Here is a 14,043-nt window from a genome sequence, read left to right as displayed (position 1 = left end):
AATTCATTATAAGGCCTCTGCTTATTACTTACCCATCAGAGAACATTACTTGTAATCTATAGGCCTATGAACTTTCAGAAAAATTAATACATATTTTACTCACTGTGTAAAAATAAAATGATATCAGTACACAGAGGGGAGGCTGGAGGTATTTTTGCAAACAAAATACACACATGTATGGAAAATATTTTCTGATTTGATTTAGACACTGTTTTTCAAATAGTAAAACCTTTTAGACTAAGATAACGATTGTAAATACAGAAGGAGCAACTCGTTTTATGCTCATAAAACTCTAGTTCAATAGACACTAGAAACAAGATTTCTATGAAAAAAATGGCTAGTCCTACGACAACTTCCTGTTCAAGCCCCAGGTTTCAGTCAGAGAAATCATGGCAGTTAATCAGTATCTGCAAAAGGAAAATGATTTGGCAAATGTAATTTTCTTAATTCGAATTGCCAAATGCCGCCTTCCTGCTTTAAAAAAATATAACCCAGATACAGGGTAAATCACAAGGACATGCCAAGTGAGGTCTGCTGTATAGTAAAGCACACTAATTATTTAAAAATGCCTTTAGTTATATTGATGTGTAAATGGCCACTCTAATCCTCAGTATAGCTGTGCATGAAATATTCTGGTTTACCCTTTAAACCATTTTCTGACACTTTATCATCACTTTAAAATCAATTGGCTAGACAACAGTGTTTTATTTATTTATATTTACAGTGGTGCCTCGCGCAGCGAGGTTAATCCGTTCCGGATTAACCCTCGCTGTGTGAAACATCACTGTACGGAAAGAAAAAAGCCATTGGAACGCATTAAACTTAGTTTAATGCGTTCCAATCGGCTGATTTACTCACCGTACAGCGATGTTCCTCTATGGCCGGCAGCCATTTTCGTGCCCTCCCCTCGCTGAACGAGACCGCAAAAATGGCTGCGATCAGCTGTCCGGCGGGTCCAAAATGGCCGCCGGAACAGCCTAAATGGCTGGCCGCAGCGTTTTCGCGCCCTTGGTAAGCGAGGGGAGGGCGCGAAAACGCTGCGCGCAGCCATTTCGGCTGTTCCAGCAGCGTTTTCGCGCCCTCCCCTTGCTTACCAAGGGCGCGAAAACGCTGCGCCCGGCCCTTTCGGCTGTTCCGGTGGCCATTTTGAAGCCGCGGAACAGCTGATCGGTGGGTCGCAAAGCGAAGGTCGGTAAGCGAACCGCTTACCGCCCTTCGCTCTGCGATTTTCGCCCATTGGGGCCATCGCTCTGCGATCGCATTAGCGATCGCAAAAGCATCACCGTAGAGCGAATTCATCACTCTACGGTGTGCTCGTTCTGCGAGGCACCACTGTATTTATTTATTTAATTTATACCCCGCCTATCTGGACCAGTGGACCACTCTAGGCAGTTTCCTGTATAGGATAAAACAATATAACACAACAAATACATAAATAGTACAAACAGCTACAATAAAATAAAAATAGGGAGAATAAGAAAAGAAAATCAAGAATTGGCTGGAGGGAAGGCTGAAAGAGACTTTCTGAGCTGGGGTGATTATCTATCCAGCACTAACCAATAGTTCCTTCCCTGCCTCGGATTCAAAGAGAGCCCTGCCTCTCTGCTCCGCCCCCACCCCCACCCCACCTCAGTCATTCTATTGACATCAGTGAGTCTGTTGAGGCATGTTGCTCAGGGCAGTCAGGTTCTGTTCAGCTTGCCGTTATTGGTTCACTGTAAGTCAATGAAACCTTTCATTCTTTCTACTTCAAATGTTTCAGTGTGAGTTATTGAGGCTATAAGTGCCAGTTGATGAGAAAAGGGGGTGATCTACTCTGGGGAATTTGAGGCTATTCTGTTCTGTGGTTCCCTGCTCTTCTGCTGTGTAAATAGAGGAATTTAACCAAAATTCAAAACTCTGCAGCAAAAACTGAAAAAGGTTCTGGTAGGTCATGGAAGATAGTAGTTACACAATAGGTGATTCACTTTGTAGACCAACATGCACTACTCATGATCTACTAAGCTGAATGCAACCCACCATCCATGATTATTGGCTCCTTTGAAGAACACTTGTTTTGCATTCTGTTCAGAGAGTTTCCTGATGCCCCAGTGGCATAATTTCACATGGATGACTTGTAGAGGTTTGTGAAAAACTATGATTAATACTTTGAAGCTTCAATAAACTGTATTCTCAAAGGCTTTCACAGCTGGCATCTGATGGTTGTTCTGGGTTTTTCGGGTTCTTTGGCTGTGTTCTGAAGGTTGTTCTTCCTGACGTTTCGCCAGTCCCTGTGGCTGGCATCTTCAGAGGACTGGAGTAGGAACTCTGTCCATGCTCTGTTGCTGTTTGTTGGATACAAACAACTATCCAACAAACAGCAAAAGAGCAAGGACAGAGTTCTTACTCCTGTCCTCTGAAGATGCCGGCCACAGGGACTGGCGAAACGTCAGGAAGAACAACCTTCAGAACACAGCCAAAGAACCCGAAAAACCCAGAAAAACCTTCTATAAACTGTTTAAGTGCTTTACAAGTTATATGATATACCAGATGGGCAGGATATAAATCAAATAAATAAATAAATAAATAAATCAAATAAATAAATAAATAAATAAATAAATAAATAAATAAATAAATAAACAAATAAACAAACAAACAAACAAACAAATAAATAAATATTATTAATGACTCTGAAAATCAAGGCACTACAAATATTTTATTAGTAGTTATGTGCTGCTAATGTGCAGGTGTAAATATTAATATATTATAAAACAGGGGTGTGCTATTCTTGCATTTTGTGGACTTGAACTCTCAGAGTTCTTCAATAGTTTCCCGTTCTGGGTGTTCCAATCCACAAATACAGATCTAGATCTATAGTCACCTTCATCTTCACTCACCTTCACACTAATAGTCTTATTGCCATTTATGCTCTATAGCAGTGGTCCCCAGCCTTGGGCCTCCAGATGTTTTCAGTTCCTCTTTAATAATATTTTACACAAATCAATCTTGGGAAAGGGTGAGAGAAAAATGGAAGGAAATGTTTAGCATAAAACAAATCCTTCCTTTTCAGGATGCTATATGTGCCTAAGGTTGCCACTTTCCCTTGTTTACATCAAAGAGCCAAGTGTGCTTGATAAACTAGAGAACTTCCAGGCAGACTGTCCCTTACGTAACATTTTTGCCCTGTCTACCTCACATCCCTGTATTCTCGTGTCACTGATAGAAGTCCAGTGATTATCAAAGGCAAGTGCTTGGTGATTGTTTCCAAAGGTTACAGACAGCAGATGGACACTGCAGGAAGATGCAGGCCATACAAACTGGACTAACTGAAGGGGGTCTACTGTGATAATAGTACCTTAAGCAGTGATAGCAGGCTTTCCTCTGTCCAGAGTGTAAGCTCCTATGTCTGCTTCTTATCTGCAAGAGATACTGAGTTTTCCCAAAACAAAACACTGATCTCTTGTTTGTTGAGAGAGATGCATATTATTAGCTTATTTTAAGTTAGTAAAACTTTTGATATGTTTTGTTTACAAAAATTCCTGCTTGACTAAATACAATTTCTCATTGCCATTATTTTGTGCTATCAATACATTTCTGACTTATGCAACCCTACGAATTATTGACTTCTGAAAAACTCTGTCACTAACAAACCTGCTCAGGTTTTGCAAAGGCCATGGTTTCCTTTATCAAGACCCTGGGCTTCCTTTATTGAGTCTTGTCTTCTCGTGATATTGCCAAAGCACACTAGTCTCAGTTTAAGTCATTTAACCATTTGGTGAGAGTTAAGACTTCATTTGCTCTAGAACCAACTCACTTGTCTTTTTGGCTACCTAAACTACCTTCTTCCACCTGAAGTCTAAATAAAATGCAGTGTGCTTGGCATTTGACATAAATATTCGCAAGTACAGAGTGCAATGCCCCATAGCCAGCTTCTCCCTATGTTGTATAGGTATGTTTGCAAAGTGTATATATGGCTCATGAATCCTGGATAAGCTAATTTCTGCATGAGCAGGTGCTGGTGGCCTAATTTAAACCTGTTACTAACAGCTGGCCACACTGAAACTTTCAAAAATGGCAAAATCCTGTTGTGATTTTGCAGTGATGTAATGCAAACAGTGTAATCTTTGGAGTCAAATTGTCTCAGATTTAAGAAACCAGCCCATACATTATCTATTCTACCTTGAGTTGCATACCCTGGTATACAACAGATAATGCCTACCATGATTTCTTAATCTGAGCAAACTAACCTACAGAATTTACGCTGTTAGCATTATGTTGGCAGGTGCAACAGATGAGATTCTAGGTAATGTTTTTTTTAAAACACTAATTTTCTTTCTGAACATGAGTGTGCCCTAAGGTTACTCCAGTTAGACTTTTAGCTGCCTGACAAATATTTGTACTGGAGAATGCAGTACAATTATTTAACACATTTATTTTATACATATTTTAAACTTTTTGTGTATTTATCTCAAAAGCCACTTCCATCCAACACTAGGAATAAAAATGTGTCCATTTACTACCTATAGGGAACACCTGACTTAAAAATGAACTAGCGGAGCCTAGTGTGTATCAGCTGCCTAGTCTGAGGTTGGTCTACACATGGTTAGCTTAATACGTTTACATGAATGTGTCCATGTGCAAACAGGGCAATGTAGTTTAACAGTTGGAGTCTAGAGGAAGATGTTTTCCGCACACTGGTCAGAATCCTGTTTTTCAAGTTACAAGGTATAACTTGCATCCTGTCATGAGCTGCAACTGTTTTAGAGACAATAAAAGTATCCTTCTAGGCTTGACTTTGGGAAGCACTTGGGAGCTGTGGAATGCAAAAGGGAACTCTTTAATGCCAGACAACTGCTGCTGGGACTGGTCCCCCCCCCTCCGCGAAACCATCAGAGGCAATTTTTGGCATGAACCACTAAATATCATGGCTCCCAAGAGTTTCCCCAGGTCAAAGGGGATCCTTCAGTATCCCCCATAACCTAGAGCAGCAATGGCAAACCTATGGCATGCGTGCCACAGCTGGCACACAGAGCCCTTTCTGTGGGCATGCGAGCCATAAATCACCAGATTGCTACTCCCTCCTGCAGCCAAACCTCAAGAGGCAGCTGCAGCCACGATGCTGCCACTTCAACAGGCAGTGGGTCAGGATCCAGAGCAGCTGGCACTGGCATTGGATTCGGAGTAGGGTCTCAAGGCACCTCCATGCCTGGGATTCCCCCTTCCGCCACTACTTCTGGTTTTGCCACTTTCACTTCTGGAACCGCCGCCGCCACCACCAACTGCCCACTGTTTTGTTTTTAAGTTTGGGCACTTAGGCCTAAAAAAGGTTCACCGCCACTGACCTAGAGAAAGGAAAATGCTTTTCATGCCGCCAAAAGTGCATGGCTGATGATATTATGCCAATCAATATTCCCTGAGAGATACACAACAGGGTAATACAGTACATATCATGATTGCAGCCAGCAAGGTGGGCTAAATCCAGTGTTAGTCCTACCTAGAACAGAATGATCTGGATTGAAATCAATTGCCATGAGCAAGTTCTATTAATTTCAGTGGGTCTACTCTAAGCAGAACTTAAATTATGTCAATAAATTCAAGATAATGGGAAATGTTCCCAAAATATATTGGGTGCAGCTGCTCTAAATCACAGATATACCACATGTACTTTGGCGCAGTTAAAACTGTGATGAGAAGCACATTCAGACCTGGCAGTGGGTGAGCAGTGAGGATAATACGGTCGATTAAAACAGTTCCCCTGTATCTCAACAATCAATGACCTCTTGAAGTTGCTTATTTGAATTGCAAAGCCTACCATTTCTAATGTAAAATTTCAGTGCATTAGCACACAGATAGCGTCTTCCTCTTCCTTAGGAGATGCATTGAGCTGTCCAGAGGATTTTGTCACTAACAGGATTTGTTGTGGCCCAGCAAGTCTGTGGGGGCAGAGAGGGGGGAAACTGCCAGCAGATAGCACAGCTATGAAGCACGCCTTTACAAATCAATACCTTCTAAACTTGGAGAGGTTGTGTTACTTAAAAAAAAAACCACATACCTGCCTACTAGAGTTTTCCCTACCTTAAATATTGTATTTGACCCCATCCCCCTTTCCAGTCTGATAATGTTTCCAGAAAACGTTTTTATTATGCCTTTGGTTTTCCTATTGTTGGTGTAAGGATAAGGTAGAAGGTGAGAAGAGCCATGAATATCATTTTAAGCTCGCTGGAGCTAAGATGGGACATAATGTAACATTAAAATAAATAAGTAAAGTCTTCAAGTCACTACTCTCTATTGGCTAGACACTAGGAAAAGCAGCATCAACCAGTAGGGCTGACCAAACTCTACTTCTGGCAGATGTTAGTTTGTGTTAATTGACTGCTTATAGAACTGCATTTGTTTACTAATATTTCCATGGGTTGCTTAGCTTCCTTTTAGTTGCTGAAGCACGGATCTTCCTGTGTGAGTTTGTCTGGGTGCTCTTTCTTGGTGCTTCTCACCTGTGGGGATCCTGGAGTCCTTCCTGTCTGAAGACACCAGTAAACAGTGATCAGCTATTCTTAAAACTGTCGCACCAGCAAGATTCCAAGAGCATTGTTCAGCTCAACAACAAGCTCAGTGAACTTTTGAGCTGCCCAAAGTGCATGCTTGGTCTTTCTCTTCCTTATCTGATTAAGTTGTTCCTCGTCACCCTCCTTCTCCTCTGGATCGCGAGGGCAAACTGATGGACTACTTGAAATAGCTGTCCACCGTGGAAAGAGCCTGAACACTGGGAAAATGTGAAACAAATACACACTCATGCACGTGTGCACACAAGCATGCACAACACTTTTAAAATTTTTAAAAAATCTTCAACAGCTTTAAATACTGTAGAGATGTTTTGCTATCCAGTTGACCTTTGGTTTGAGTAGCTACAACATATCTGCTTGATTTCTGTCTGTACTGTTAGGGAGATATTTATTCCCACTACGTAGGTTCACAGCAAGGTAACTCCACAGCAGCAGCGGCGTGTGAACATCCGTTCTGTACACTGACAGAGTTTGCCAGTATGCTTTGTTGGGCTAGCATAGCTCTCATTTGCAATGTAAACACATTGGCAAAATATAAAAAATGTTGGCGTGCCCACATGTTCACAAGGTAAAATTGTCTATATATGCAGCCCACATATATAGATATTGATAAAAACGATTGTTTAGAAAAAATGTCAGGTACATCATTATTTTTCCTGGTTCTTGTTCCTGCCAGATCTACGGATACATGGCACATGCATCCTGAACTAGGACTTACAATGTGCCCAGGAAGGTGATCTGTAAAATAAAAGCTAGATTCATCATTGTACAATTTTACTGGACAGGAATCAGATCCTGTTGGTCCCTGTCCAATTCCCTAGGGACACTTCTTAACCTGGGAAGCCTTTGTGAGACTCAGGACATCCAAATTCCACCACCTTCAGTCTAGCCACTGAGACAAGTAGTAGCAATTTGGGGGCATAAAGGCTTCTCCCCAGTCCTGTGGCTCTCCCTGTGATCCCCAGGTCAAAAAGGATCCCTAGGGAGTCTCAGAACCTGGGGGGTGGGGTGGAGGAGGAAACATTTAATTGAAAGATAAAAGGCTGTACTTTGATGATGTAATTAGTTTTATGTGCACGGATCTGTGCGAACAGGATTCTGGTCATTGTCTTGATGTTATTTCTGGGAGGAAAGGGGGTGCAGCCTCTGAGAGACCAGCGTGCGCTTCTCCTTGAGCTTTGTATGTCTAGAGCACTAGCTGGTTAGTTTTCTTTTTGGCACAGTGTCTTCTTGTGTCTTTTTCTGGGTGTAGGCAGGCTGGATAGCTCAGTGTGTGGCCTTTGGCAAGTTGTACAGTCCAAGAGTGCCCGCAAAAGAAGGGACTGGTAAACTACGGCTGAGGAATCACTTCCTAGAAAGGCCTTGAAGGGTCACCAAAAGTCAAAGCTGATTTGATGGCACACAATTGATACATATTCCTGCCTTCCAAGATGTGCAGAGCTGTCCAGAGATTTTCTGCCAAGAGAAGTACAGTGGTGCCTCGCTTAACGATGTTAATTGGTTCCAAAAAACCCATCGCTATGGGAAACATCATTAAGTGAAACACCATTTCCCATAGGAATGCATTGAAAACCGGTTAATCCGTTCCAATGGGAACGGATTAACGTCCTTAAGCGAAAATCCCCATAGGAAACATCGCTAAGTGAAACAATGTTTCCCCAACGGAAAGCCATTCAAAAGCACTGAAGCCGGCTTCAGTGCTTTTGAATGGCTTTCTGATGTCCGTGTTTGCTCTTTTTTAAGTGTCTTAAAATGTTTGAAACCTGTTTTAAATGATTGGAATAGTTAGTCCACCTTGTGAAACCTATGCACACTTAGTTTGGCTTTCTTCTGAGTCTTCGTTAATTTTTGGTGATTTTTTGTTTTTTCCCTCATTGAAATCCATTGGACGGATTGCTTGCTGCCCATTACCTGCTATATGACCTCTGCGCCTTTATTCATATCCCTGAATAAGAACGGGGTGCAAGTATATAGATTAAGAGATTTTTATAGTGTCCTGAAAATTCGTTGTTGACATATGAGAAAAAGTAAAATGGTCCTTCGTATGTCTTTTCTCCAAAAACTAGGAAATTCTTTGCACAAAAATACAGATGAGAACTGATAAATATTCTCAGGGGTAAAGAACCAATAATGGGAAAATGGAGTATCCTGCCAAGTTGACTGTGGAATCTAGCCACCAACATGAACCTGATAAGAGGGAAAATAAATATTACAGACTAGGGCGTGCTGAAGGACCACATCCTCCAGAGACCAGTGAGGAAACCGTGTGGACCTTTCTAATTTTGGAGATGCCATTAGAAGTCTAACACACTGTTAAAACTGTAGCTCTGTACTGCTTTGGCCCAAAAGGATTGTTGTGTCTAGTTCAGGTGACGAAAAAGGCAAGCCTTTGGCACATGCGATTGCAGGAATGGATAGAGAAATGAAGCCATTTGCAGAGGACTAGGTCACCAACTCTACTCAAAACATTAAAAGGCAAGATCCACGAGAAAGCACTTTGGAGAAACATGGTCAGTAAATTGTTTTTCTATGTTAGTGCTTTTTTTTTTCCTTGAGTACATATACTAGTGTTCTTAACTATTTGTAACGGAAATCCCAAATGTATTAATTTGTTTGGATGTAGCTTTTCTGCAGTTTAGGAAAGAGACTTCCTTAGACTTCCAGAATCTTCCAGGCAATATGGGCAGTGGATTATGCTGGTTAGGAAAGGAGGGCTCATATCAAGCCCCATAATCCTTGGTCACTGGCTGCATTGGTTGGGTCTAATGAATATCACAGGCAAAACATCTGGAGTTCTGGCCCAATCCAGTGCTCCCAGGTTGGGAGAAGGCGCATCAAGCTACAGTGAGGTTGGACCAATGTTGAACAACTCTAACAAATGTGCCTTCTTGGAAACTAAGTTATTTATGTGCTGATGAAAATTATTTCCAAGTAAACAATACAAGATGTTGTTTTAAGTGAAATTAATATTCCAGTAAGCCTCTTCCTCCCAGCTGGTTTGGTTCTTGTCAAAAACCTTTAAAATATTAAATATATGGACATTAATTCAGAGAACCATAAGTTTGATATTGCCTTCTGTAGTTGTTTATAATATATATATTTACTACTCTTGCTAGATAGTTGATAGCCTGTATACTAAATGTCTTTTGATGGCGCCACTCTCTACTAGAAATGCCTAAAAAATATATTAATATTTATTTATTTATTTGATTTATGTCCCGCCCATCTGGTCTATTCGACCACTCTGGGCGGCTTCCAATAAACAGATATACAATAAAAACACAGAAATTTTTCATAAACAATCCATAAGAAATACAATACTAAAATAAATAATAAATAGAAAAAGAATTAGGTGTTGACAGGAGGGAAGGTCTGAGTATACATCCATGTTTTAAGTTGTTTCTTAAAGGTACCCAAGGTAGGAGCCGCATGAATCACCAGAGGAAGGTTATTCCAGAGGCGAGGAATAAAAATGAATATTACCAAAAGCCTCTGAACATATTGACAACATGTTTTCTATACCTTGAAAGTTTGTTTTCTCCCTTACTTCTAATAAAATGGCTCTGGTAAATGTAAGTATATTATGCTATATAGCCTTATGTATTCTGCTTCTCCAAGTGTCTTACAATAACCAAAGTCACATGTTTCTACATAAAACAGTTAACCCACATAACGTAATGTGAAGCAAAAGTTAAGGAGTACACAACACACAAAACTTTCTTCCCTTTCCACACCACTTTATTAGCAGATCCCTTAAAAACTGGGCGAAAGGGGAGGAGGAAAAGAAACCCCACCATGATCTCAACCTCTAACTGGAAGAGATTTTTAATTTTAGGTCTTTGTTCTTCTCAGCACTCATGATCAACAGGAGATTCTCAAGTTTTGCTGGGTGTGCTTTGCCCTAGCGCCTTGCTTGTTTAGAATTGTCTTATTTCTTGTACCCACAAAGTATGCAGCCAAATGCACCTTTTTGGTACTAGAGGCAGAACTGGTCTAGAAAACCACATATATTTTTGGCATGACTGCAGCATGCTTTAAGTGGATGGGCGTGTGGAAGACTGCACTTTTAACAAAGGAAGAAAATGTTCCACCTACCGGTTTTGTTATTTCTCAGGACTATACAAACTGTAGATTTTGCTGCCTTTGTAAATGACACATATCTGGATTACCACAACTAGCAGTTACTGGTAAACTGTTACATTTGCAAACAGAGATATGAGAACAGCAGTTTTCCCTATATATTATTTTCTTCACTCTCCCAATAAAACAAAACTTCTTTATGATCCCTCCTTCCTTGTGGCTTGTGCAAAGGAGAACTGAGTGACCAGAAGGCCCATTGAAAACAACTATAAGCTGGAGTTTGGCTCCCCATTGAGCTGTTACTCTCTACAAAAAGAAACAGGATACTAGCCTTAGTATTGAAGCCACAATACTTTGGTTTTTATGTTTAATTTTGGAGTGGGTCATGTTGTCATGCATGCAGAAACAGATCAACGTGGCTGTGTTGAGAAACTCCAGCACTTTACGGGGAGAGAACCTAGCATCTTCCATTGGCCCAACCAAGCCTATTGGTTCTGCTCTTCTCAGAATGCCACCTGCAATGTTTTCACCCTTGTTTTATCAGAGGGGCAGGAAGAACAGCAGGAGGCTCTCCATGGTTTAGCTGACACCAGCACCACCTTCTCCTGCCTGCAGTTACCGCAGACTGATAGCCATGCTGAAAAGATAAAAAGGGGACCTAGAAATCCAAGCAGTACATCTGCTGAGACAGTCTAATGGGATGGCGACTTAGCATGCAACTCCCACTACTTATGGCAAGTCCAAAAACTCCTCACCAAAGCAGATGCCATTTAATGTGTATCAAACAAACAAAAACAAACCAAAGGAAGCTGCATTGTCACTACACAATACAAGATTGCAGAAGAATGTGACACCTTTATTGGACCACTAAAAATCAAACAATTCTTGCAAGCTTTTCATGGAATAAAAATTCCTACTTTTAATGGGCATGTATTCATACTGCTTGTGGAGTTCAAAGGCTTGTGTACCTGATTGCCATGAAAAATGGCAGCATCTTCTACAGCAACCATTGCTGTAAAAATTCCAAAAGAGCAATATATATTTTCAGGTCAGTTATTTCCTCCAGTAACATGAGGGGAACCATAAGGCTCCCCTTGTATAGAACAACAGTTCTCAACCTTTCCTGTCTTTGCTTCCTATGTGCTATCAAGGGACTTCCAACTTCTTCCTTTGCTCATGACAGAGGCAGGGTGTGATCATAGCTATCCTAACTTTGGCTGCAGCTGTTCTAAACAATGATAGGGTCTGGCATCTAAATCAGACTCTCAGATTTTTCAGCTAGGATGTTCCCTTCATTTCTGCACTGCTTTCCCCATTCATTTTGAATGATCAGTTGAAATTTGTACTGTTTGTTTTTCATTATGAGGCCAAAGTATTCCAGCTTTCTGCATTTTATGTGCTTTATGATATATATATATATTTGGTCCTTATTTATTTTCCTTTTTGTTGTTTAGTCGTTAAGTTGTGTCCGACTCTTCATGACCCCATGGACCAGAGCAGGCCAGGCCATCCTGTCTTTCACTGCTTCCCGGAGTTTGGTCAAATTCACGTTGGTAGCTTCGATGACACAGTCCATCCATCTCGTCCTCTGTTGTCCCCTTCTCCTCTTGCCTTCACACTTTCCCAACATCAGGGTCTTTTCCAGGAAGTCTTCTATTCTCATGAGATGGCCAAAGTATCTGAATCTGTCCTTCCAGTGAGCAGTCAGGGTTGATTTCCTTGAGAATGGATAGGTTTGTTCTCTTTACAGTCCAGGGACTCTCAAGAGTCTCCTCCAGCACCACAATTCAAAAGCATCAATTCTTTGGCGGTCAGCCTTCTTTATGGTCCAGCTCTCACTTCCATACATTGCTCCTGGAAAAAAACACAGCTTTGACTATGCGGACCTTTGTCGGCAAGGTCATGTCTCTGCTTTTTATGATGCTGTCTAGTCTTGTCATTGCTTTCCTCCCAAGAAGCAAGTGTCTTTTAATTTCGTGGCCGCTGTCACCATCTGCAGTGATCATGAAGCCCAAGAAAGTAAAATCTGTCACTGCCTCCATATCTTCCCCTTCTATTTGCCAGGAGGTGATGGGACCAGTGGCCATGATCTTAGTTTTTTTGATGTTGCACTTCAGACCATTTTTTGCGCTCTCCTCTTTCACCCTCATTAAGTGGTTATTTAATTCCTCCTTATTTTCCTTAGTACTTCTTTATTGGTCACCCTCTCAATGCAATCAATTCTTAGTATCTTGTGATTACATTCACATTTCAAATGTTGGTTGTTGTTTTTAAACAGAAGATTGTTTTAAAGCCTGTGGTTCCATGCCAAACATCACTTTGCTACACAGATGTTTGCTGTGGGTTCAACATAATTACATAAAAATAGGATGACCAAATCCCTACCATTACTGTAGGACTGATGCAATTCATAAATGTAAATAGTTTCTTTAATCTCAAAACCTTCCTAAATCCCATATTTTTTTTGTTCAGTTCATTATGCTTTATAGCAAGTAACTCCTTTTTATTTGGACTTGAGTCAGCTGCAGGTATTTGTCACCTCAAAGACTGTTAATCCACAATAACTGAATGCAAACCTATTGGAGGCTAAGACCAGTGTATGATATAGCAGTGGGTAAAAATTTTCATTTATTAATTACCAGACAGTATTTAATGAGTGAGCTAGTCTTTGTGGCACCTAGACTTTACGTACATTATCCCAAAGCATTTAAAAACAAACCAAGAACAACAGAAAACATATAGCCTGTTATCTCCTCTGTTCCCCCCCATCCACCCAAAGAACCAAAATTGCATGTTAGGAAGCATCCTGTGTGTGGGCAGCTCGTGCTGCTCTCCCGCATGTATTCAGACGTAGTGGAAATCCGGAGCTTTTTAAGTTGTCAACCCTATACACAGGGGCACAAGGAATTCTATTTTCACTCCTACCGCAGTGAGAGATTAGCAGCTTGAAATCACTTTGACAGTTTGTTACTGTATTGCATACCACAGGGAATTTTAATTCCAACCTGTGAAATTGTAATTGCTTCTCCAAAAGAACAGAGGAATTCTGGGTAATGGCTGAAACCAAGCTCAGTATCAGAGTTGCCCAGTTGCTGCCACTTTAGCTATTACTTGCTGTTATTCAGAAATCACTCCAGCTTTCCATATGGGAAGCGGAACTGGCGAGACTAAATTAACAGGAGCTGTCAGATGTTATGAAATTTTCAGACAGAAATGTGGCAAAGGTGGCTGAGCTCTCCCCAGAATGTACACACACACACACACACACACACACACACACACACACACACACAGAGAGAGAGAGAGAGAGAGAGAGAGAGAGAGAGAGAGAGAGAGAGAGAATATTGTGAATTTTTTACACTGTTCATAAAGAAATGGAACTTACATGGCATGACTTTATGATTTTCAGCATCAAATGAAA

Source organism: Pogona vitticeps, chromosome 4 (assembly GCF_051106095.1).
Source record: "Pogona vitticeps strain Pit_001003342236 chromosome 4, PviZW2.1, whole genome shotgun sequence".
Taxonomy (NCBI): Eukaryota; Metazoa; Chordata; class Lepidosauria; order Squamata; family Agamidae; genus Pogona; species Pogona vitticeps.
The sequence above is the reverse complement of the archived record's forward strand: the minus strand, read 5'-3'. Positions refer to the sequence as shown.